General features: G+C 38.0%; 18 non-coding genes across 18 annotated transcripts; all 18 read left to right on the forward strand.

Annotated features, from left to right (window-relative positions):
* The first annotated feature begins 662 nt into the window (after positions 1-662).
* On the forward strand, positions 663-735 carry TRNAF-GAA (transfer RNA phenylalanine (anticodon GAA)). The gene has a single exon. It is a non-coding gene; the product is annotated as a tRNA-Phe (tRNA).
* A 1180-nt stretch (positions 736-1915) lies between these two features.
* On the forward strand, positions 1916-1988 carry TRNAF-GAA (transfer RNA phenylalanine (anticodon GAA)). The gene has a single exon. It is a non-coding gene; the product is annotated as a tRNA-Phe (tRNA).
* Positions 1989-2161: 173 nt separating this feature from the next.
* TRNAF-GAA (transfer RNA phenylalanine (anticodon GAA)) lies at positions 2162-2234 on the forward strand. The gene has a single exon. It is a non-coding gene; the product is annotated as a tRNA-Phe (tRNA).
* A 2197-nt stretch (positions 2235-4431) lies between these two features.
* Positions 4432-4504, forward strand: TRNAF-GAA (transfer RNA phenylalanine (anticodon GAA)). Its single transcript has one exon. It is a non-coding gene; the product is annotated as a tRNA-Phe (tRNA).
* Positions 4505-5932: 1428 nt separating this feature from the next.
* On the forward strand, positions 5933-6005 carry TRNAF-GAA (transfer RNA phenylalanine (anticodon GAA)). The gene has a single exon. It is a non-coding gene; the product is annotated as a tRNA-Phe (tRNA).
* Positions 6006-7191: 1186 nt separating this feature from the next.
* Positions 7192-7264, forward strand: TRNAF-GAA (transfer RNA phenylalanine (anticodon GAA)). The gene has a single exon. It is a non-coding gene; the product is annotated as a tRNA-Phe (tRNA).
* Positions 7265-8203: 939 nt separating this feature from the next.
* On the forward strand, positions 8204-8276 carry TRNAF-GAA (transfer RNA phenylalanine (anticodon GAA)). Its single transcript has one exon. It is a non-coding gene; the product is annotated as a tRNA-Phe (tRNA).
* Positions 8277-9455: 1179 nt separating this feature from the next.
* TRNAF-GAA (transfer RNA phenylalanine (anticodon GAA)) lies at positions 9456-9528 on the forward strand. Its single transcript has one exon. It is a non-coding gene; the product is annotated as a tRNA-Phe (tRNA).
* Positions 9529-9701: 173 nt separating this feature from the next.
* On the forward strand, positions 9702-9774 carry TRNAF-GAA (transfer RNA phenylalanine (anticodon GAA)). The gene has a single exon. It is a non-coding gene; the product is annotated as a tRNA-Phe (tRNA).
* Positions 9775-10713: 939 nt separating this feature from the next.
* On the forward strand, positions 10714-10786 carry TRNAF-GAA (transfer RNA phenylalanine (anticodon GAA)). The gene has a single exon. It is a non-coding gene; the product is annotated as a tRNA-Phe (tRNA).
* A 2439-nt stretch (positions 10787-13225) lies between these two features.
* Positions 13226-13298, forward strand: TRNAF-GAA (transfer RNA phenylalanine (anticodon GAA)). The gene has a single exon. It is a non-coding gene; the product is annotated as a tRNA-Phe (tRNA).
* A 1180-nt stretch (positions 13299-14478) lies between these two features.
* Positions 14479-14551, forward strand: TRNAF-GAA (transfer RNA phenylalanine (anticodon GAA)). The gene has a single exon. It is a non-coding gene; the product is annotated as a tRNA-Phe (tRNA).
* A 1426-nt stretch (positions 14552-15977) lies between these two features.
* On the forward strand, positions 15978-16050 carry TRNAF-GAA (transfer RNA phenylalanine (anticodon GAA)). Its single transcript has one exon. It is a non-coding gene; the product is annotated as a tRNA-Phe (tRNA).
* Positions 16051-18247: 2197 nt separating this feature from the next.
* Positions 18248-18320, forward strand: TRNAF-GAA (transfer RNA phenylalanine (anticodon GAA)). The gene has a single exon. It is a non-coding gene; the product is annotated as a tRNA-Phe (tRNA).
* A 2687-nt stretch (positions 18321-21007) lies between these two features.
* Positions 21008-21080, forward strand: TRNAF-GAA (transfer RNA phenylalanine (anticodon GAA)). The gene has a single exon. It is a non-coding gene; the product is annotated as a tRNA-Phe (tRNA).
* Positions 21081-22019: 939 nt separating this feature from the next.
* Positions 22020-22092, forward strand: TRNAF-GAA (transfer RNA phenylalanine (anticodon GAA)). Its single transcript has one exon. It is a non-coding gene; the product is annotated as a tRNA-Phe (tRNA).
* A 168-nt stretch (positions 22093-22260) lies between these two features.
* TRNAF-GAA (transfer RNA phenylalanine (anticodon GAA)) lies at positions 22261-22333 on the forward strand. The gene has a single exon. It is a non-coding gene; the product is annotated as a tRNA-Phe (tRNA).
* Positions 22334-23272: 939 nt separating this feature from the next.
* TRNAF-GAA (transfer RNA phenylalanine (anticodon GAA)) lies at positions 23273-23345 on the forward strand. The gene has a single exon. It is a non-coding gene; the product is annotated as a tRNA-Phe (tRNA).
* Positions 23346-24735: the final 1390 nt, after the last annotated feature.

The following is a 24735-nucleotide window of genomic DNA, read 5'->3' on the forward strand; positions in this document are numbered from 1 at the left end:
TTTTTTCTTAGTCTATTAGAATTTCCATGCTGCCTGAAAATTGCCAGATTGTTCAAAATGTCCTGAGAAAAATATAGAACATAATTCAATTGAAAACAAAACGTTTTCTCAGAGGCTCAAATGGCTTGGTTGGCAGAGCATTAGGCTTAAGGTCCCTGTTTAGTTTCTGGGTTTTGGAAAGGTTCATATTAAATGTATTGTAACTTTGTGAAATTTAGTTCACGATGGAATGTCTTCAAATTCTTCAAAGGGAGATCATCTTTTCACTCTCGTGAAGCTAAAATAGTTCTGTGTGGAGAGCTTTACACTGAAGATCTTGAAGTATCTGGCACATCTCTAGGTTTTGCAATGGTCTCGCTGAAGCTCTACAGGTCCTTGCTCGGTATGCAGAGCTTTACACTGATGATCTTGAAGTACCTGGCTCATCTCTAGGTTTTGCCATGGTCTCGCTGAAGCTCTAAAGGTCCTTGCTTCAATGTTAAGCTTTATCTTGCTAGTATATTGATACTTATCAACTAATTTAAAGAAATGTAGCTTCCTGTGAAGTAATTGGAAATTTTCTTGTGCTGGAGAGGACTCTGGTTTGTAATGCAGTTGGATTTCTATGCTGTTGCTGTGTCTTCAATTTTTTTAAAAAGTGTCCACGCTTACTGTTAGAGGCGGCCGAAATAGCTCAGTTGGGAGAGCGTTAGACTGAAGATCTAAAGGTCCCTGGTTCGATCCCGGGTTTCGGCATCTTTTCACACCATATAAATGTACAAAAACACAACACGTTTAAAAAATTTACTTCCGGTTTGGAAATTTTTGTTATTCTTGTAATTGTATTCACAATGTCTTTACATTTCTATGATGTGGAACATCTTCAAATTCCCAAAACAGTGACCTCCACAACTAGCAGCACAGGCCGAAATAGCTCAGTTGGGAGAGCGTTAGACTGAAGATCCAAAGGTCCCTGGTTCGATCCCGGGTTTCGGCACGTTCTTCTTTGGATATAAAACAACTGATAACTATTTTGGAAGTCTCCTTTTTCTTTCGTAAATTGATAGGGATGCTCCTCATTCAGGAAAGTACATGATTAAAAGTACCCATTTCTAAATCCATCCCAAAACGTTTTCAGTAGGCTTTAAAACCACCAGCAAGGACTGATGCACTGAAAATCTCAACATCCCTACTTGAAATCCAATATTGGATATGCTTGGTAACCAAAACAATGTGATTGATGAAAGTTTAAAAAGTCTTTCGGTTTCGTTTTGTTTTTTCTTAGTCTATTAGAATTTCCATGCTGCCTGAAAATTGACAGATTGTTCAAATTGTCCTGAGAAAAATATAGAACATAATTCAATTGAAAACAAAACGTTTTCTCAGAGGCTCAAATGGCTTGGTTGGCAGAGCATTAGGCTTAAGGTCCCTGTTTAGTTTCTGGGTTTTGGAAAGGTTCATATTAAATGTATTGTAACTTTGTGAAATTTAGTTCACGATGGAATGTCTTCAAATTCTTCAAAGGGAGATCATCTTTTCACTCTCGTGAAGCTAAATTAGTTCTGTGTGGAGAGCTTTACACTGAAGATCTTGAAGTATCTGGCACATCTCTAGGTTTTGCAATGGTCTCGCTGAAGCTCTACAGGTCCTTGCTCGGTATGCAGAGCTTTACACTGAAGATCTTGAAGTACCTGGCTCATCTCTAGGTTTTGCCATGGTCTCGCTGAAGCTCTAAAGGTCCTTGCTTCAAGGTTAAGCTTTATCTTGCTAGTATATTGATACTTATCAACTAATTTAAAGAAATGTAGCTTCCTGTGAAGTAATTGGAAATTTTCTTGTGCTGGAGAGGACTCTGGTTTGTAATGCAGTTGGATTTCTATGCTGTTGTTGTGTCTTCAATTTTTTTAAAAAGTGTCAACGCTTACTGTTAGAGGAGGCCGAAATAGCTCAGTTGGGAGAGCGTTAGACTGAAGATCTAAAGGTCCCTGGTTCGATCCCGGGTTTCGGCATCTTTTCACACCGTATAAATGTACAAAAATACAACACAACACGTTTAAAAAATTTACTTCCGGTTTGGAAATTTTTGTTATTCTTGTAATTGTATTCACAATGTCTTTGCATTTCTATGATGTGGAACATCTTCAACTTCCCAAAACAGTGACTTCCACAACTAGCAGCACAGGCCGAAATAGCTCAGTTGGGAGAGCGTTAGACTGAAGATCTAAAGGTCCCTGGTTCGATCCCGGGTTTCGGCATGTTCTTCTTTGGATATAAAACAACCGATAACTATTTTGGAAGTCTCCTTTTTCTTTCGTAAATTGATAGGGATGCTCCTCATTCAGGAAAGTACATGATTAAAAGTACCCATTTCTAAATCCATCCCAAAACGTTTTCAGTAGGCTTTAAAACCACCAGCAAGGACTGATGCACTGAAAATCTCAACATCCCTACTTGAAATCCAATATTGGATATGCTTGGTAACCAAAACAATGTGATTGATGAAAGTTTAAAAAGTCTTTCGGTTTTGTTTTGTTTTTTCTTAGTCTATTAGAATTTCCATGCTGCCTGAAAATTGCCAGATTGTTCAAAATGTCCTGAGAAAAATATAGAACATAATTCAATTGAAAACAAAACGTTTTCTCAGAGGCTCAAATGGCTTGGTTGGCAGAGCATTAGGCTTAAGGTCCCTGTTTGGTTTCTGGGTTTTGGAAAGGTTCATATTAAATGTATTGTAACTTTGTGAAATTTAGTTCACGATGGAATGTCTTCAAATTCTTCAAAGGGAGATCATCTTTTCACTCTCGTGAAGCTAAAATAGTTCTGTGTGGAGAGCTTTACACTGAAGATCTTGAAGTATCTGGCACATCTCTAGGTTTTGCAATGGTCTCGCTGAAGCTCTACAGGTCCTTGCTCGGTATGCAGAGCTTTACACTGAAGATCTTGAAGTACCTGGCTCATCTCTAGGTTTTGCCATGGTCTCGCTGAAGCTCTAAAGGTCCTTGCTTCAATGTTAAGCTTTATCTTGCTAGTATATTGATACTTATCAACTAATTTAAATAAATGTAGCTTCCTGTGAAGTAATTGGAAATTTTCTTGTGCTGGAGAGGACTCTGGTTTGTAATGCAGTTGGATTTCTATGCTGTTGTTGTGTCTTCAATTTTTTTAAAAAGTGTCCACGCTTACTGTTAGAGGAGGCCGAAATAGCTCAGTTGGGAGAGCGTTAGACTGAAGATCTAAAGGTCCCTGGTTCGATCCCGGGTTTTGGCATCTTTTCACACCATATAAATGTACAAAAATACAACACAACACGTTTAAAAAATTTACTTCCGGTTTGGAAATTTTTGTTATTCTTGTAATTGTATTCACAATGTCTTTGCATTTCTATGATGTGGAACATCTTCAAATTCCCAAAACAGTGACCTCCACAACTAGCAGCACAGGCCGAAATAGCTCATTTGGGAGAGCGTTAAACTGAAGATCTAAAGGTCCCTGGTTCGATCCCGGGTTTCGGCATGTTCTTCTTTGGATATAAAACAACCGATAACTATTTTGGAAGTCTCCTTTTTCTTTCGTAAATTGATAGGGATGCTCCTCATTCAGGAAAGTACATGATTAAAAGTACCCATTTCTAAATCCATCCCAAAACGTTTTCAGTAGGCTTTAAAACCACCAGCAAGGACTGATGCACTGAAAATCTCAACATCCCTACTTGAAATCCAATATTGGATATGCTTGGTAACCAAAACAATGTGATTGATGAAAGTTTAAAAAGTCTTTCGGTTTTGTTTTGTTTTTTCTTAGTCTATTAGAATTTCCATGCTGCCTGAAAATTGCCAGATTGTTCAAAATGTCCTGAGAAAAATATAGAACATAATTCAATTGAAAACAAAACGTTTTCTCAGAGGCTCAAATGGCTTGGTTGGCAGAGCATTAGGCTTAAGGTCCCTGTTTAGTTTCTGGGTTTTGGAAAGGTTCATATTAAATGTATTGTAACTTTGTGAAATTTAGTTCACGATGGAATGTCTTCAAATTCTTCAAAGGGAGATCATCTTTTCACTCTCGTGAAGCTAAAATAGTTCTGTGTGGAGAGCTTTACACTGAAGATCTTGAAGTATCTGGCACATCTCTAGGTTTTGCAATGGTCTCGCTGAAGCTCTACAGGTCCTTGCTCGGTATGCAGAGCTTTACACTGATGATCTTGAAGTACCTGGCTCATCTCTAGGTTTTGCCATGGTCTCGCTGAAGCTCTAAAGGTCCTTGCTTCAATGTTAAGCTTTATCTTGCTAGTATATTGATACTTATCAACTAATTTAAAGAAATGTAGCTTCCTGTGAAGTAATTGGAAATTTTCTTGTGCTGGAGAGGACTCTGGTTTGTAATGCAGTTGGATTTCTATGCTGTTGTTGTGTCTTCAATTTTTTTAAAAAGTGTCCATGCTTACTGTTAGAGGAGGCCGAAATAGCTCAGTTGGGAGAGCGTTAGACTGAAGATCTAAAGGTCCCTGGTTCGATCCCGGGTTTCGGCATCTTTTCACACCATATAAATGTACAAAAATACAACACAACACGTTTAAAAAATTTACTTCCGGTTTGGAAATTTTTGTTATTCTTGTAATTGTATTCACAATGTCTTTGCATTTCTATGATGTGGAACATCTTCAAATTCCCAAAACAGTGACCTCCACAACTAGCAGCACAGGCCGAAATAGCTCAGTTGGGAGAGCGTTAAACTGAAGATCTAAAGGTCCCTGGTTCGATCCCGGGTTTCGGCATGTTCTTCTTTGGATATAAAACAACCAATTATTTTGGAAGTCTCCTTTTTCTTTCGTAAATTGATAGGGATGCTCCTCATTCAGGAAAGTACATGATTAAAAGTACCCATTTCTAAATCCATCCCAAAACGTTTTCAGTAGGCTTTAAAACCACCAGCAAGGACTGATGCACTGAAAATCTCAACATCCCTACTTGAAATCCAATATTGGATATGCTTGGTAACCAAAACAATGTGATTGATGAAAGTTTAAAAAGTCTTTCGGTTTTGTTTTGTTTTTTCTTAGTCTATTAGAATTTCCATGCTGCCTGAAAAGTGCCAGATTGTTCAAAATGTCCTGAGAAAAATATAGAACATAATTCAATTGAAAACAAAACGTTTTCTCAGAGGCTCAAATGGCTTGGTTGGCAGAGCATTAGGCTTAAGGTCCCTGTTTAGTTTCTGGGTTTTGGAAAGGTTCATATTAAATGTATTGTAACTTTGTGAAATTTAGTTCACGATGGAATGTCTTCAAATTCTTCAAAGGGAGATCATCTTTTCACTCTCGTGAAGCTAAAATAGTTCAGTGTAAAGAGCTTTACACTGAAGATCTTGAAGTATCTGGCACATCTCTAGGTTTTGCAATGGTCTCGCTGAAGCTCTACAGGTCCTTGCTCAGTATGCAGAGCTTTACACTGAAGATCTTGAAGTACCTGGCTCATCTCTAGGTTTTGCCATGGTCTCGCTGAAGCTCTAAAGGTCCTTGCTTCAATGTTAAGCTTGATCTTGCTAGTATATTGATACTTATCAACTAATTTAAAGAAATGTAGCTTCCTGTGAAGTAATTGGAAATTTTCTTGTGCTGGAGAGGACTCTGGTTTGTAATGCAGTTGGATTTCTATGCTGTTGTTGTGTCTTCAATTTTTTAAAAAAGTGTCCCCGCTTACTGTAAGAGGAGGCAGAAATAGCTCAGTTGGGAGAGCGTTAGACTGAAGATCTAAAGGTCCCTGGTTCGATCCCGGGTTTCGGCATCTTTTCACACCATATAAATGTACAAAAATACAACACAACACGTTTAAAAAATTTACTTCCGGTTTGGAAATTTTTGTTATTCTTGTAATTGTATTCACAATGTCTTTGCATTTCTATGATGTGGAACATCTTCAAATTCCCAAAACAGTGACCTCCACAACTAGCAGCACAGGCCGAAATAGCTCAGTTGGGAGAGCGTTAGACTGAAGATCTAAAGGTCCCTGGTTCGATCCCGGGTTTCGGCATGTTCTTCTTTGGATATAAAACAACCGATAACTATTTTGGAAGTCTCCTTTTTCTTTCGTAAATTGATAGGGATGCTCCTCATTCAGGAAAGTACATGATTAAAAGTACCCATTTCTAAATCCATCCCAAAACGTTTTCAGTAGGCTTTAAAACCACCAGCAAGGACTGATGCACTGAAAATCTCAACATCCCTACTTGAAATCCAATATTGGATATGCTTGGTAACCAAAACAATGTGATTGATGAAAGTTTAAAAAGTCTTTCGGTTTTGTTTTGTTTTTTCTTAGTCTATTAGAATTTCCATGCTGCCTGAAAATTGACAGATTGTTCAAATTGTCCTGAGAAAAATATAGAACATAATTCAATTGAAAACAAAACGTTTTCTCAGAGGCTCAAATGGCTTGGTTGGCAGAGCATTAGGCTTAAGGTCCCTGTTTAGTTTCTGGGTTTTGGAAAGGTTCATATTAAATGTATTGTAACTTTGTGAAATTTAGTTCACGATGGAATGTCTTCAAATTCTTCAAAGGGAGATCATCTTTTCACTCTCGTGAAGCTAAAATAGTTCTGTGTGGAGAACTTTACACTGAAGATCTTGAAGTATCTGGCACATCTCTAGGTTTTGCAATGGTCTCGCTGAAGCTCTACAGGTCCTTGCTCAGTATGCAGAGCTTTACACTGAAGATCTTGAAGTACCTGGCTCATCTCTAGGTTTTGCCATGGTCTCGCTGAAGCTCTAAAGGTCCTTGCTTCAATGTTAAGCTTTATCTTGCTAGTATATTGATACTTATCAACTAATTTAAAGAAATGTAGCTTCCTGTGAAGTAATTGGAAATTTTCTTGTGCTGGAGAGGACTCTGGTTTGTAATGCAGTTGGATTTCTATGCTGTTGTTGTGTCTTCAATTTTTTTTAAAAAGTGTCCCCGCTTACTGTAAGAGGAGGCAGAAATAGCTCAGTTGGGAGAGCGTTAGACTGAAGATCTAAAGGTCCCTGGTTCGATCCCGGGTTTCGGCATCTTTTCACACCATATAAATGTACAAAAATACAACACAACACGTTTAAAAAATTTACTTCCGGTTTGGAAATTTTTGTTATTCTTGTAATTGTATTCACAATGTCTTTGCATTTCTATGATGTGGAACATCTTCAAATTCCCAAAACAGTGACCTCCACAACTAGCAGCACAAGCCGAAATAGCTCAGTTGGGAGAGCGTTAGACTGAAGATCTAAAGGTCCCTGGTTCGATCCCGGGTTTCGGCATGTTCTTCTTTGGATATAAAACAACCGATAACTATTTTGGAAGTCTACTTTTTCTTTCGTAAATTGATAGGGATGCTCCTCATTCAGGAAAGTACATGATTAAAAGTACCCATTTCTAAATCCATCCCAAAACGTTTTCAGTAGGCTTTAAAACCACCAGCAAGGACTGATGCACTGAAAATCTCAACATCCCTACTTGAAATCCAATATTGGATATGCTTGGTAACCAAAACAATGTGATTGATGAAAGTTTAAAAAGTCTTTCGGTTTTGTTTTGTTTTTTCTTAGTCTATTAGAATTTCCATGCTGCCTGAAAATTGCCAGATTGTTCAAAATGTCCTGAGAAAAATATAGAACATAATTCAATTGAAAACAAAACGTTTTCTCAGAGGCTCAAATGGCTTGGTTGGCAGAGCATTAGGCTTAAGGTCCCTGTTTAGTTTCTGGGTTTTGGAAAGGTTCATATTAAATGTATTGTAACTTTGTGAAATTTAGTTCACGATGGAATGTCTTCAAATTCTTCAAAGGGAGATCATCTTTTCACTCTCGTGAAGCTAAAATAGTTCTGTGTGGAGAGCTTTACACTGAAGATCTTGAAGTATCTGGCACATCTCTAGGTTTTGCAATGGTCTCGCTGAAGCTCTACAGGTCCTTGCTCGGTATGCAGAGCTTTACACTGATGATCTTGAAGTACCTGGCTCATCTCTAGGTTTTGCCATGGTCTCGCTGAAGCTCTAAAGGTCCTTGCTTCAATGTTAAGCTTTATCTTGCTAGTATATTGATACTTATCAACTAATTTAAAGAAATGTAGCTTCCTGTGAAGTAATTGGAAATTTTCTTGTGCTGGAGAGGACTCTGGTTTGTAATGCAGTTGGATTTCTATGCTGTTGCTGTGTCTTCAATTTTTTTAAAAAGTGTCCACGCTTACTGTTAGAGGCGGCCGAAATAGCTCAGTTGGGAGAGCGTTAGACTGAAGATCTAAAGGTCCCTGGTTCGATCCCGGGTTTCGGCATCTTTTCACACCATATAAATGTACAAAAACACAACACGTTTAAAAAATTTACTTCCGGTTTGGAAATTTTTGTTATTCTTGTATTGTATTCACAATGTCTTTACATTTCTATGATGTGGAACATCTTCAAATTCCCAAAACAGTGACCTCCACAACTAGCAGCACAGGCCGAAATAGCTCAGTTGGGAGAGCGTTAGACTGAAGATCCAAAGGTCCCTGGTTCGATCCCGGGTTTCGGCACGTTCTTCTTTGGATATAAAACAACTGATAACTATTTTGGAAGTCTCCTTTTTCTTTCGTAAATTGATAGGGATGCTCCTCATTCAGGAAAGTACATGATTAAAAGTACCCATTTCTAAATCCATCCCAAAACGTTTTCAGTAGGCTTTAAAACCACCAGCAAGGACTGATGCACTGAAAATCTCAACATCCCTACTTGAAATCCAATATTGGATATGCTTGGTAACCAAAACAATGTGATTGATGAAAGTTTAAAAAGTCTTTCGGTTTTGTTTTGTTTTTTCTTAGTCTATTAGAATTTCCATGCTGCCTGAAAATTGCCAGATTGTTCAAAATGTCCTGAGAAAAATATAGAACATAATTCAATTGAAAACAAAACGTTTTCTCAGAGGCTCAAATGGCTTGGTTGGCAGAGCATTAGGCTTAAGGTCCCTGTTTAGTTTCTGGGTTTTGGAAAGGTTCATATTAAATGTATTGTAACTTTGTGAAATTTAGTTCACGATGGAATGTCTTCAAATTCTTCAAAGGGAGATCATCTTTTCACTCTCGTGAAGCTAAAATAGTTCTGTGTGGAGAGCTTTACACTGAAGATCTTGAAGTATCTGGCACATCTCTAGGTTTTGCAATGGTCTCGCTGAAGCTCTACAGGTCCTTGCTCGGTATGCAGAGCTTTACACTGATGATCTTGAAGTACCTGGCTCATCTCTAGGTTTTGCCATGGTCTCGCTGAAGCTCTAAAGGTCCTTGCTTCAATGTTAAGCTTTATCTTGCTAGTATATTGATACTTATCAACTAATTTAAAGAAATGTAGCTTCCTGTGAAGTAATTGGAAATTTTCTTGTGCTGGAGAGGACTCTGGTTTGTAATGCAGTTGGATTTCTATGCTGTTGCTGTGTCTTCAATTTTTTTAAAAAGTGTCCACGCTTACTGTTAGAGGCGGCCGAAATAGCTCAGTTGGGAGAGCGTTAGACTGAAGATCTAAAGGTCCCTGGTTCGATCCCGGGTTTCGGCATCTTTTCACACCATATAAATGTACAAAAACACAACACAACACGTTTAAAAAATTTACTTCCGGTTTGGAAATTTTTGTTATTCTTGTAATTGTATTCACAATGTCTTTGCATTTCTATGATGTGGAACATCTTCAAATTCCCAAAACAGTGACCTCCACAACTAGCAGCACAAGCCGAAATAGCTCAGTTGGGAGAGCGTTAGACTGAAGATCTAAAGGTCCCTGGTTCGATCCCGGGTTTCGGCATGTTCTTCTTTGGATATAAAACAACCGATAACTATTTTGGAAGTCTCCTTTTTCTTTCGTAAATTGATAGGGATGCTCCTCATTCAGGAAAGTACATGATTAAAAGTACCCATTTCTAAATCCATCCCAAAACGTTTTCAGTAGGCTTTAAAACCACCAGCAAGGACTGATGCACTGAAAATCTCAACATCCCTACTTGAAATCCAATATTGGATATGCTTGGTAACCAAAACAATGTGATTGATGAAAGTTTAAAAAGTCTTTCGGTTTTGTTTTGTTTTTTCTTAGTCTATTAGAATTTCCATGCTGCCTGAAAATTGCCAGATTGTTCAAAATGTCCTGAGAAAAATATAGAACATAATTCAATTGAAAACAAAACGTTTTCTCAGAGGCTCAAATGGCTTGGTTGGCAGAGCATTAGGCTTAAGGTCCCTGTTTAGTTTCTGGGTTTTGGAAAGGTTCATATTAAATGTATTGTAACTTTGTGAAATTTAGTTCACGATGGAATGTCTTCAAATTCTTCAAAGGGAGATCATCTTTTCACTCTCGTGAAGCTAAAATAGTTCTGTGTGGAGAGCTTTACACTGAAGATCTTGAAGTATCTGGCACATCTCTAGGTTTTGCAATGGTCTCGCTGAAGCTCTACAGGTCCTTGCTCGGTATGCAGAGCTTTACACTGATGATCTTGAAGTACCTGGCTCATCTCTAGGTTTTGCCATGGTCTCGCTGAAGCTCTAAAGGTCCTTGCTTCAATGTTAAGCTTTATCTTGCTAGTATATTGATACTTATCAACTAATTTAAAGAAATGTAGCTTCCTGTGAAGTAATTGGAAATTTTCTTGTGCTGGAGAGGACTCTGGTTTGTAATGCAGTTGGATTTCTATGCTGTTGCTGTGTCTTCAATTTTTTTAAAAAGTGTCCACGCTTACTGTTAGAGGCGGCCGAAATAGCTCAGTTGGGAGAGCGTTAGACTGAAGATCTAAAGGTCCCTGGTTCGATCCCGGGTTTCGGCATCTTTTCACACCATATAAATGTACAAAAACACAACACGTTTAAAAAATTTACTTCCGGTTTGGAAATTTTTGTTATTCTTGTAATTGTATTCACAATGTCTTTACATTTCTATGATGTGGAACATCTTCAAATTCCCAAAACAGTGACCTCCACAACTAGCAGCACAGGCCGAAATAGCTCAGTTGGGAGAGCGTTAGACTGAAGATCCAAAGGTCCCTGGTTCGATCCCGGGTTTCGGCACGTTCTTCTTTGGATATAAAACAACTGATAACTATTTTGGAAGTCTCCTTTTTCTTTCGTAAATTGATAGGGATGCTCCTCATTCAGGAAAGTACATGATTAAAAGTACCCATTTCTAAATCCATCCCAAAACGTTTTCAGTAGGCTTTAAAACCACCAGCAAGGACTGATGCACTGAAAATCTCAACATCCCTACTTGAAATCCAATATTGGATATGCTTGGTAACCAAAACAATGTGATTGATGAAAGTTTAAAAAGTCTTTCGGTTTCGTTTTGTTTTTTCTTAGTCTATTAGAATTTCCATGCTGCCTGAAAATTGACAGATTGTTCAAATTGTCCTGAGAAAAATATAGAACATAATTCAATTGAAAACAAAACGTTTTCTCAGAGGCTCAAATGGCTTGGTTGGCAGAGCATTAGGCTTAAGGTCCCTGTTTAGTTTCTGGGTTTTGGAAAGGTTCATATTAAATGTATTGTAACTTTGTGAAATTTAGTTCACGATGGAATGTCTTCAAATTCTTCAAAGGGAGATCATCTTTTCACTCTCGTGAAGCTAAAATAGTTCTGTGTGGAGAACTTTACACTGAAGATCTTGAAGTATCTGGCACATCTCTAGGTTTTGCAATGGTCTCGCTGAAGCTCTACAGGTCCTTGCTCAGTATGCAGAGCTTTACACTGAAGATCTTGAAGTACCTGGCTCATCTCTAGGTTTTGCCATGGTCTCGCTGAAGCTCTAAAGGTCCTTGCTTCAATGTTAAGCTTTATCTTGCTAGTATATTGATACTTATCAACTAATTTAAAGAAATGTAGCTTCCTGTGAAGTAATTGGAAATTTTCTTGTGCTGGAGAGGACTCTGGTTTGTAATGCAGTTGGATTTCTATGCTGTTGTTGTGTCTTCAATTTTTTTTAAAAAGTGTCCCCGCTTACTGTAAGAGGAGGCAGAAATAGCTCAGTTGGGAGAGCGTTAGACTGAAGATCTAAAGGTCCCTGGTTCGATCCCGGGTTTCGGCATCTTTTCACACCATATAAATGTACAAAAATACAACACAACACGTTTAAAAAATTTACTTCCGGTTTGGAAATTTTTGTTATTCTTGTAATTGTATTCACAATGTCTTTGCATTTCTATGATGTGGAACATCTTCAAATTCCCAAAACAGTGACCTCCACAACTAGCAGCACAAGCCGAAATAGCTCAGTTGGGAGAGCGTTAGACTGAAGATCTAAAGGTCCCTGGTTCGATCCCGGGATTCGGCATGTTCTTCTTTGGATATAAAACAACCGATAACTATTTTGGAAGTCTCCTTTTTCTTTCGTAAATTGATAGGGATGCTCCTCATTCAGGAAAGTACATGATTAAAAGTACCCATTTCTAAATCCATCCCAAAACGTTTTCAGTAGGCTTTAAAACCACCAGCAAGGACTGATGCACTGAAAATCTCAACATCCCTACTTGAAATCCAATATTGGATATGCTTGGTAACCAAAACAATGTGATTGATGAAAGTTTAAAAAGTCTTTCGGTTTTGTTTTGTTTTTTCTTAGTCTATTAGAATTTCCATGCTGCCTGAAAATTGCCAGATTGTTCAAAATGTCCTGAGAAAAATATAGAACATAATTCAATTGAAAACAAAACGTTTTCTCAGAGGCTCAAATGGCTTGGTTGGCAGAGCATTAGGCTTAAGGTCCCTGTTTAGTTTCTGGGTTTTGGAAAGGTTCATATTAAATGTATTGTAACTTTGTGAAATTTAGTTCACGATGGAATGTCTTCAAATTCTTCAAAGGGAGATCATCTTTTCACTCTCGTGAAGCTAAAATAGTTCTGTGTGGAGAGCTTTACACTGAAGATCTTGAAGTATCTGGCACATCTCTAGGTTTTGCAATGGTCTCGCTGAAGCTCTACAGGTCCTTGCTCGGTATGCAGAGCTTTACACTGATGATCTTGAAGTACCTGGCTCATCTCTAGGTTTTGCCATGGTCTCGCTGAAGCTCTAAAGGTCCTTGCTTCAATGTTAAGCTTTATCTTGCTAGTATATTGATACTTATCAACTAATTTAAAGAAATGTAGCTTCCTGTGAAGTAATTGGAAATTTTCTTGTGCTGGAGAGGACTCTGGTTTGTAATGCAGTTGGATTTCTATGCTGTTGCTGTGTCTTCAATTTTTTTAAAAAGTGTCCACGCTTACTGTTAGAGGCGGCCGAAATAGCTCAGTTGGGAGAGCGTTAGACTGAAGATCTAAAGGTCCCTGGTTCGATCCCGGGTTTCGGCATCTTTTCACACCATATAAATGTACAAAAACACAACACGTTTAAAAAATTTACTTCCGGTTTGGAAATTTTTGTTATTCTTGTAATTGTATTCACAATGTCTTTACATTTCTATGATGTGGAACATCTTCAAATTCCCAAAACAGTGACCTCCACAACTAGCAGCACAGGCCGAAATAGCTCAGTTGGGAGAGCGTTAGACTGAAGATCCAAAGGTCCCTGGTTCGATCCCGGGTTTCAGCACGTTCTTCTTTGGATATAAAACAACTGATAACTATTTTGGAAGTCTCCTTTTTCTTTCGTAAATTGATAGGGATGCTCCTCATTCAGGAAAGTACATGATTAAAAGTACCCATTTCTAAATCCATCCCAAAACGTTTTCAGTAGGCTTTAAAACCACCAGCAAGGACTGATGCACTGAAAATCTCAACATCCCTACTTGAAATCCAATATTGGATATGCTTGGTAACCAAAACAATGTGATTGATGAAAGTTTAAAAAGTCTTTCGGTTTTGTTTTGTTTTTTCTTAGTCTATTAGAATTTCCATGCTGCCTGAAAATTGCCAGATTGTTCAAAATGTCCTGAGAAAAATATAGAACATAATTCAATTGAAAACAAAACGTTTTCTCAGAGGCTCAAATGGCTTGGTTGGCAGAGCATTAGGCTTAAGGTCCCTGTTTAGTTTCTGGGTTTTGGAAAGGTTCATATTAAATGTATTGTAACTTTGTGAAATTTAGTTCACGATGGAATGTCTTCAAATTCTTCAAAGGGAGATCATCTTTTCACTCTCGTGAAGCTAAAATAGTTCTGTGTGGAGAGCTTTACACTGAAGATCTTGAAGTATCTGGCACATCTCTAGGTTTTGCAATGGTCTCGCTGAAGCTCTACAGGTCCTTGCTCGGTATGCAGAGCTTTACACTGATGATCTTGAAGTACCTGGCTCATCTCTAGGTTTTGCCATGGTCTCGCTGAAGCTCTAAAGGTCCTTGCTTCAATGTTAAGCTTTATCTTGCTAGTATATTGATACTTATCAACTAATTTAAAGAAATGTAGCTTCCTGTGAAGTAATTGGAAATTTTCTTGTGCTGGAGAGGACTCTGGTTTGTAATGCAGTTGGATTTCTATGCTTTTGCTGTGTCTTCAATTTTTTTAAAAAGTGTCCACGCTTACTGTTAGAGGCGGCCGAAATAGCTCAGTTGGGAGAGCGTTAGACTGAAGATCTAAAGGTCCCTGGTTCGATCCCGGGTTTCGGCATCTTTTCACACCATATAAATGTACAAAAACACAACACGTTTAAAAAATTTACTTCCGGTTTGGAAATTTTTGTTATTCTTGTAATTGTATTCACAATGTCTTTACATTTCTATGATGTGGAACATCTTCAAATTCCCAAAACAGTGACCTCCACAACTAGCAGCACAGGCCGAAATAGCTCAGTTGGGAGAGCGTTAGACTGAAGATCCAAAGGTCCCTGGTTCGATCCCGGGTTTCGGCACGTTCTTCTTTGGATATAAAACAACTGATAACTATTTTGGAAGTCTCCTTTTTCTTTCGTAAATTGATAGGGATGCTCCTCATTCAGGAAAGTACATGATTAAAAGTACCCATTTCTAAATCCATCCCAAAACGTTTTCAGTAGGCTTTAAAACCACCAGCAAGGACTGATGCACTGAAAATCTCAACATCCCTACTTGAAATCCAATATTGGATATGCTTGGTAACCAAAACAATGTGATTGATGAAAGTTTAAAAAGTCTTTCGGTTTCGTTTTGTTTTTTCTTAGTCTATTAGAATTTCCATGCTGCCTGAAAATTGACAGATTGTTCAAATTGTCCTGAGAAAAATATAGAACATAATTCAATTGAAAACAAAACGTTTTCTCAGAGGCTCAAATGGCTTGGTTGGCAGAGCATTAGGCTTAAGGTCCCTGTTTAGTTTCTGGGTTTTGGAAAGGTTCATATTAAATGTATTGTAACTTTGTGAAATTTAGTTCACGATGGAATGTCTTCAAATTCTTCAAAGGGAGATCATCTTTTCACTCTCGTGAAGCTAAAATAGTTCTGTGTGGAGAGCTTTACACTGAAGATCTTGAAGTATCTGGCACATCTCTAGGTTTTGCAATGGTCTCGCTGAAGCTCTACAGGTCCTTGCTCGGTATGCAGAGCTTTACACTGAAGATCTTGAAGTACCTGGCTCATCTCTAGGTTTTGCCATGGTCTCGCTGAAGCTCTAAAGGTCCTTGCTTCAATGTTAAGCTTTATCTTGCTAGTATATTGATACTTATCAACTAATTTAAAGAAATGTAGCTTCCTGTGAAGTAATTGGAAATTTTCTTGTGCTGGAGAGGACTCTGGTTTGTAATGCAGTTGGATTTCTATGCTGTTGTTGTGTCTTCAATTTTTTTAAAAAGTGTCAACGCTTACTGTTAGAGGAGGCAGAAATAGCTCAGTTGGGAGAGCGTTAGACTGAAGATCTAAAGGTCCCTGGTTCGATCCCGGGTTTCGGCATCTTTTCACACCGTATAAATGTACAAAAATACAACACAACACGTTTAAAAAATTTACTTCCGGTTTGGAAATTTTTGTTATTCTTGTAATTGTATTCACAATGTCTTTGCATTTCTATGATGTGGAACATCTTCAACTTCCCAAAACAGTGACTTCCACAACTAGCAGCACAGGCCGAAATAGCTCAGTTGGGAGAGCGTTAGACTGAAGATCTAAAGGTCCCTGGTTCGATCCCGGGTTTCGGCATGTTCTTCTTTGGATATAAAACAACCGATAACTATTTTGGAAGTCTCCTTTTTCTTTCGTAAATTGATAGGGATGCTCCTCATTCAGGAAAGTACATGATTAAAAGTACCCATTTCTAAATCCATCCCAAAACGTTTTCAGTAGGCTTTAAAACCACCAGCAAGGACTGATGCACTGAAAATCTCAACATCCCTACTTGAAATCCAATATTGGATATGCTTGGTAACCAAAACAATGTGATTGATGAAAGTTTAAAAAGTCTTTCGGTTTTGTTTTGTTTTTTCTTAGTCTATTAGAATTTCCATGCTGCCTGAAAATTGCCAGATTGTTCAAAATGTCCTGAGAAAAATATAGAACATAATTCAATTGAAAACAAAACGTTTTCTCAGAGGCTCAAATGGCTTGGTTGGCAGAGCATTAGGCTTAAGGTCCCTGTTTGGTTTCTGGGTTTTGGAAAGGTTCATATTAAATGTATTGTAACTTTGTGAAATTTAGTTCACGATGGAATGTCTTCAAATTCTTCAAAGGGAGATCATCTTTTCACTCTCGTGAAGCTAAAATAGTTCTGTGTGGAGAGCTTTACACTGAAGATCTTGAAGTATCTGGCACATCTCTAGGTTTTGCAATGGTCTCGCTGAAGCTCTACAGGTCCTTGCTCGGTATGCAGAGCTTTACACTGAAGATCTTGAAGTACCTGGCTCATCTCTAGGTTTTGCCATGGTCTCGCTGAAGCTCTAAAGGTCCTTGCTTCAATGTTAAGCTTTATCTTGCTAGTATATTGATACTTATCAACTAATTTAAAGAAATGTAGCTTCCTGTGAAGTAATTGGAAATTTTCTTGTGCTGGAGAGGACTCTGGTTTGTAATGCAGTTGGATTTCTATGCTGTTGTTGTGTCTTCAATTTTTTTAAAAAGTGTCCACGCTTACTGTTAGAGGAGGCCGAAATAGCTCAGTTGGGAGAGCGTTAGACTGAAGATCTAAAGGTCCCTGGTTCGATCCCGGGTTTTGGCATCTTTTCACACCATATAAATGTACAAAAATACAACACAACACGTTTAAAAAATTTACTTCCGGTTTGGAAATTTTTGTTATTCTTGTAATTGTATTCACAATGTCTTTGCATTTCTATGATGTGGAACATCTTCAAATTCCCAAAACAGTGACCTCCACAACTAGCAGCACAGGCCGAAATAGCTCATTTGGGAGAGCGTTAAACTGAAGATCTAAAGGTCCCTGGTTCGATCCCGGGTTTCGGCATGTTCTTCTTTGGATATAAAACAACCGATAACTATTTTGGAAGTCTCCTTTTTCTTTCGTAAATTGATAGGGATGCTCCTCATTCAGGAAAGTACATGATTAAAAGTACCCATTTCTAAATCCATCCCAAAACGTTTTCAGTAGGCTTTAAAACCACCAGCAAGGACTGATGCACTGAAAATCTCAACATCCCTACTTGAAATCCAATATTGGATATGCTTGGTAACCAAAACAATGTGATTGATGAAAGTTTAAAAAGTCTTTCGGTTTTGTTTTGTTTTTTCTTAGTCTATTAGAATTTCCATGCTGCCTGAAAATTGCCAGATTGTTCAAAATGTCCTGAGAAAAATATAGAACATAATTCAATTGAAAACAAAACGTTTTCTCAGAGGCTCAAATGGCTTGGTTGGCAGAGCATTAGGCTTAAGGTCCCTGTTTAGTTTCTGGGTTTTGGAAAGGTTCATATTAAATGTATTGTAACTTTGTGAAATTTAGTTCACGATGGAATGTCTTCAAATTCTTCAAAGGGAGATCATCTTTTCACTCTCGTGAAGCTAAAATAGTTCTGTGTGGAGAGCTTTACACTGAAGATCTTGAAGTATCTGGCACATCTCTAGGTTTTGCAATGGTCTCGCTGAAGCTCTACAGGTCCTTGCTCGGTATGCAGAGCTTTACACTGATGATCTTGAAGTACCTGGCTCATCTCTAGGTTTTGCCATGGTCTCGCTGAAGCTCTAAAGGTCCTTGCTTCAATGTTAAGCTTTATCTTGCTAGTATATTGATACTTATCAACTAATTTAAAGAAATGTAGCTTCCTGTGAAGTAATTGGAAATTTTCTTGTGCTGGAGAGGACTCTGGTTTGTAATGCAGTTGGATTTCTATGCTGTTGTTGTGTCTTCAATTTTTTTAAAAAGTGTCCACGCTTACTGTTAGAGGAGGCCGAAATAGCTCAGTTGGGAGAGCGTTAGACTGAAGATCTAAAGGTCCCTGGTTCGATCCCGGGTTTCGGCATCTTTTCACACCATATAAATGTACAAAAATACAACACAACACGTTTAAAAAATTTACTTCCGGTTTGGAAATTTTTGTTATTCTTGTAATTGTATTCACAATGTCTTTGCATTTCTATGATGTGGAACATCTTCAAATTCCCAAAACAGTGACCTCCACAACTAGCAGCACAGGCCGAAATAGCTCAGTTGGGAGAGCGTTAAACTGAAGATCTAAAGGTCCCTGGTTCGATCCCGGGTTTCGGCATGTTCTTCTTTGGATATAAAACAACCAATTATTTTGGAAGTCTCCTTTTTCTTTCGTAAATTGATAGGGATGCTCCTCATTCAGGAAAGTACATGATTAAAAGTACCCATTTCTAAATCCATCCCAAAACGTTTTCAGTAGGCTTTAAAACCACCAGCAAGGACTGATGCACTGAAAATCTCAACATCCCTACTTGAAATCCAATATTGGATATGCTTGGTAACCAAAACAATGTGATTGATGAAAGTTTAAAAAGTCTTTCGGTTTTGTTTTGTTTTTTCTTAGTCTATTAGAATTTCCATGCTGCCTGAAAATTGACAGATTGTTCAAAATGTCCTGAGAAAAATATAGAACATAATTCAATTGAAAACAAAACGTTTTCTCAGAGGCTCAAATGGCTTGGTTGGCAGAGCATTAGGCTTAAGGTCCCTGTTTAGTTTCTGGGTTTTGGAAAGGTTCATATTAAATGTATTGTAACTTTGTGAAATTTAGTTCACGATGGAATGTCTTCAAATTCTTCAAAGGGAGATCATCTTTTCACTCTCGTGAAGCTAAAATAGTTCAGTGTAAAGAGCTTTACACTGAAGATCTTGAAGTATCTGGCACATCTCTAGGTTTTGCAATGGTCTCGCTGAAGCTCTACAGGTCCTTGCTCAGTATGCAGAGCTTTACACTGAAGATCTTGAAGTACCTGGCTCATCTCTAGGTTTTGCCATGGTCTCGCTGAAGCTCTAAAGGTCCTTGCTTCAATGTTAAGCTTTATCTTGCTAGTATATTGATACTTATCAACTAATTTAAAGAAATGTAGCTTCCTGTGAAGTAATTGGAAATTTTCTTGTGCTGGAGAGGACTCTGGTTTGTAATGCAGTTGGATTTCTATGCTGTTGTTGTGTCTTCAATTTTTTAAAAAAGTGTCCCCGCTTACTGTAAGAGGAGGCAGAAATAGCTCAGTTGGGAGAGCGTTAGACTGAAGATCTAAAGGTCCCTGGTTCGATCCCGGGTTTCGGCATCTTTTCACACCATATAAATGTACAAAAATACAACACAACACGTTTAAAAAATTTACTTCCGGTTTGGAAATTTTTGTTATTCTTGTAATTGTATTCACAATGTCTTTGCATTTCTATGATGTGGAACATCTTCAAATTCCCAAAACAGTGACCTCCACAACTAGCAGCACAGGCCGAAATAGCTCAGTTGGGAGAGCGTTAGACTGAAGATCTAAAGGTCCCTGGTTCGATCCCGGGTTTTGGCATGTTCTTCTTTGGATATAAAACAACCGATAACTATTTTGGAAGTCTCCTTTTTCTTTCGTAAATTGATAGGGATGCTCCTCATTCAGGAAAGTACATGATTAAAAGTACCCATTTCTAAATCCATCCCAAAACGTTTTCAGTAGGCTTTAAAACCACCAGCAAGGACTGATGCACTGAAAATCTCAACATCCCTACTTGAAATCCAATATTGGATATGCTTGGTAACCAAAACAATGTGATTGATGAAAGTTTAAAAAGTCTTTCGGTTTTGTTTTGTTTTTTCTTAGTCTATTAGAATTTCCATGCTGCCTGAAAATTGACAGATTGTTCAAATTGTCCTGAGAAAAATATAGAACATAATTCAATTGAAAACAAAACGTTTTCTCAGAGGCTCAAATGGCTTGGTTGGCAGAGCATTAGGCTTAAGGTCCCTGTTTAGTTTCTGGGTTTTGGAAAGGTTCATATTAAATGTATTGTAACTTTGTGAAATTTAGTTCACGATGGAATGTCTTCAAATTCTTCAAAGGGAGATCATCTTTTCACTCTCGTGAAGCTAAAATAGTTCTGTGTGGAGAACTTTACACTGAAGATCTTGAAGTATCTGGCACATCTCTAGGTTTTGCAATGGTCTCGCTGAAGCTCTACAGGTCCTTGCTCAGTATGCAGAGCTTTACACTGAAGATCTTGAAGTACCTGGCTCATCTCTAGGTTTTGCCATGGTCTCGCTGAAGCTCTAAAGGTCCTTGCTTCAATGTTAAGCTTTATCTTGCTAGTATATTGATACTTATCAACTAATTTAAAGAAATGTAGCTTCCTGTGAAGTAATTGGAAATTTTCTTGTGCTGGAGAGGACTCTGGTTTGTAATGCAGTTGGATTTCTATGCTGTTGTTGTGTCTTCAATTTTTTTTAAAAAGTGTCCCCGCTTACTGTAAGAGGAGGCAGAAATAGCTCAGTTGGGAGAGCGTTAGACTGAAGATCTAAAGGTCCCTGGTTCGATCCCGGGTTTCGGCATCTTTTCACACCATATAAATGTACAAAAATACAACACAACACGTTTAAAAAATTTACTTCCGGTTTGGAAATTTTTGTTATTCTTGTAATTGTATTCACAATGTCTTTGCATTTCTATGATGTGGAACATCTTCAAATTCCCAAAACAGTGACCTCCACAACTAGCAGCACAAGCCGAAATAGCTCAGTTGGGAGAGCGTTAGACTGAAGATCTAAAGGTCCCTGGTTCGATCCCGGGTTTCGGCATGTTCTTCTTTGGATATAAAACAACCGATAACTATTTTGGAAGTCTCCTTTTTCTTTCGTAAATTGATAGGGATGCTCCTCATTCAGGAAAGTACATGATTAAAAGTACCCATTTCTAAATCCATCCCAAAACGTTTTCAGTAGGCTTTAAAACCACCAGCAAGGACTGATGCACTGAAAATCTCAACATCCCTACTTGAAATCCAATATTGGATATGCTTGGTAACCAAAACAATGTGATTGATGAAAGTTTAAAAAGTCTTTCGGTTTTGTTTTGTTTTTTCTTAGTCTATTAGAATTTCCATGCTGCCTGAAAATTGCCAGATTGTTCAAAATGTCCTGAGAAAAATATAGAACATAATTCAATTGAAAACAAAACGTTTTCTCAGAGGCTCAAATGGCTTGGTTGGCAGAGCATTAGGCTTAAGGTCCCTGTTTAGTTTCTGGGTTTTGGAAAGGTTCATATTAAATGTATTGTAACTTTGTGAAATTTAGTTCACGATGGAATGTCTTCAAATTCTTCAAAGGGAGATCATCTTTTCACTCTCGTGAAGCTAAAATAGTTCTGTGTGGAGAGCTTTACACTGAAGATCTTGAAGTATCTGGCACATCTCTAGGTTTTGCAATGGTCTCGCTGAAGCTCTACAGGTCCTTGCTCGGTATGCAGAGCTTTACACTGATGATCTTGAAGTACCTGGCTCATCTCTAGGTTTTGCCATGGTCTCGCTGAAGCTCTAAAGGTCCTTGCTTCAATGTTAAGCTTTATCTTGCTAGTATATTGATACTTATCAACTAATTTAAAGAAATGTAGCTTCCTGTGAAGTAATTGGAAATTTTCTTGTGCTGGAGAGGACTCTGGTTTGTAATGCAGTTGGATTTCTATGCTGTTGCTGTGTCTTCAATTTTTTTAAAAAGTGTCCACGCTTACTGTTAGAGGCGGCCGAAATAGCTCAGTTGGGAGAGCGTTAGACTGAAGATCTAAAGGTCCCTGGTTCGATCCCGGGTTTCGGCATCTTTTCACACCATATAAATGTACAAAAACACAACACGTTTAAAAAATTTACTTCCGGTTTGGAAATTTTTGTTATTCTTGTAATTGTATTCACAATGTCTTTGCATTTCTATGATGTGGAACATCTTCAAATTCCCAAAACAGTGACCTCCACAACTAGCAGCACAAGCCGAAATAGCTCAGTTGGGAGAGCGTTAGACTGAAGATCTAAAGGTCCCTGGTTCGATCCCGGGTTTCGGCATGTTCTTCTTTGGATATAAAACAACCGATAACTATTTTGGAAGTCTCCTTTTTCTTTCGTAAATTGATAGGGATGCTCCTCATTCAGGAAAGTACATGATTAAAAGTACCCATTTCTAAATCCATCCCAAAACGTTTTCAGTAGGCTTTAAAACCACCAGCAAGGACTGATGCACTGAAAATCTCAACATCCCTACTTGAAATCCAATATTGGATATGCTTGGTAACCAAAACAATGTGATTGATGAAAGTTTAAAAAGTCTTTCGGTTTTGTTTTGTTTTTTCTTAGTCTATTAGAATTTCCATGCTGCCTGAAAATTGCCAGATTGTTCAAAATGTCCTGAGAAAAATATAGAACATAATTCAATTGAAAACAAAACGTTTTCTCAGAGGCTCAAATGGCTTGGTTGGCAGAGCATTAGGCTTAAGGTCCCTGTTTAGTTTCTGGGTTTTGGAAAGGTTCATATTAAATGTATTGTAACTTTGTGAAATTTAGTTCACGATGGAATGTCTTCAAATTCTTCAAAGGGAGATCATCTTTTCACTCTCGTGAAGCTAAAATAGTTCTGTGTGGAGAGCTTTACACTGAAGATCTTGAAGTATCTGGCACATCTCTAGGTTTTGCAATGGTCTCGCTGAAGCTCTACAGGTCCTTGCTCGGTATGCAGAGCTTTACACTGATGATCTTGAAGTACCTGGCTCATCTCTAGGTTTTGCCATGGTCTCGCTGAAGCTCTAAAGGTCCTTGCTTCAATGTTAAGCTTTATCTTGCTAGTATATTGATACTTATCAACTAATTTAAAGAAATGTAGCTTCCTGTGAAGTAATTGGAAATTTTCTTGTGCTGGAGAGGACTCTGGTTTGTAATGCAGTTGGATTTCTATGCTGTTGCTGTGTCTTCAATTTTTTTAAAAAGTGTCCACGCTTACTGTTAGAGGCGGCCGAAATAGCTCAGTTGGGAGAGCGTTAGACTGAAGATCTAAAGGTCCCTGGTTCGATCCCGGGTTTCGGCATCTTTTCACACCATATAAATGTACAAAAACACAACACGTTTAAAAAATTTACTTCCGGTTTGGAAATTTTTGTTATTCTTGTAATTGTATTCACAATGTCTTTACATTTCTATGATGTGGAACATCTTCAAATTCCCAAAACAGTGACCTCCACAACTAGCAGCACAGGCCGAAATAGCTCAGTTGGGAGAGCGTTAGACTGAAGATCCAAAGGTCCCTGGTTCGATCCCGGGTTTCGGCACGTTCTTCTTTGGATATAAAACAACTGATAACTATTTTGGAAGTCTCCTTTTTCTTTCGTAAATTGATAGGGATGCTCCTCATTCAGGAAAGTACATGATTAAAAGTACCCATTTCTAAATCCATCCCAAAACGTTTTCAGTAGGCTTTAAAACCACCAGCAAGGACTGATGCACTGAAAATCTCAACATCCCTACTTGAAATCCAATATTGGATATGCTTGGTAACCAAAACAATGTGATTGATGAAAGTTTAAAAAGTCTTTCGGTTTCGTTTTGTTTTTTCTTAGTCTATTAGAATTTCCATGCTGCCTGAAAATTGACAGATTGTTCAAATTGTCCTGAGAAAAATATAGAACATAATTCAATTGAAAACAAAACGTTTTCTCAGAGGCTCAAATGGCTTGGTTGGCAGAGCATTAGGCTTAAGGTCCCTGTTTAGTTTCTGGGTTTTGGAAAGGTTCATATTAAATGTATTGTAACTTTGTGAAATTTAGTTCACGATGGAATGTCTTCAAATTCTTCAAAGGGAGATCATCTTTTCACTCTCGTGAAGCTAAAATAGTTCTGTGTGGAGAGCTTTACACTGAAGATCTTGAAGTATCTGGCACATCTCTAGGTTTTGCAATGGTCTCGCTGAAGCTCTACAGGTCCTTGCTCGGTATGCAGAGCTTTACACTGAAGATCTTGAAGTACCTGGCTCATCTCTAGGTTTTGCCATGGTCTCGCTGAAGCTCTAAAGGTCCTTGCTTCAATGTTAAGCTTTATCTTGCTAGTATATTGATACTTATCAACTAATTTAAAGAAATGTAGCTTCCTGTGAAGTAATTGGAAATTTTCTTGTGCTGGAGAGGACTCTGGTTTGTAATGCAGTTGGATTTCTATGCTGTTGTTGTGTCTTCAATTTTTTTAAAAAGTGTCCACGCTTACTGTTAGAGGAGGCCGAAATAGCTCAGTTGGGAGAGCGTTAGACTGAAGCTCTAAAGGTCCCTGGTTCGATCCCGGGTTTTGGCATCTTTTCACACCATATAAATGTACAAAAATACAACACAACACGTTTAAAAAATTTACTTCCGGTTTGGAAATTTTTGTTATTCTTGTAATTGTATTCACAATGTCTTTGCATTTCTATGATGTGGAACATCTTCAAA

Source organism: Engystomops pustulosus, chromosome 1, assembly GCF_040894005.1.
Source record: "Engystomops pustulosus chromosome 1, aEngPut4.maternal, whole genome shotgun sequence".
In the NCBI taxonomy this organism is placed as follows: Eukaryota; Metazoa; Chordata; class Amphibia; order Anura; family Leptodactylidae; genus Engystomops; species Engystomops pustulosus.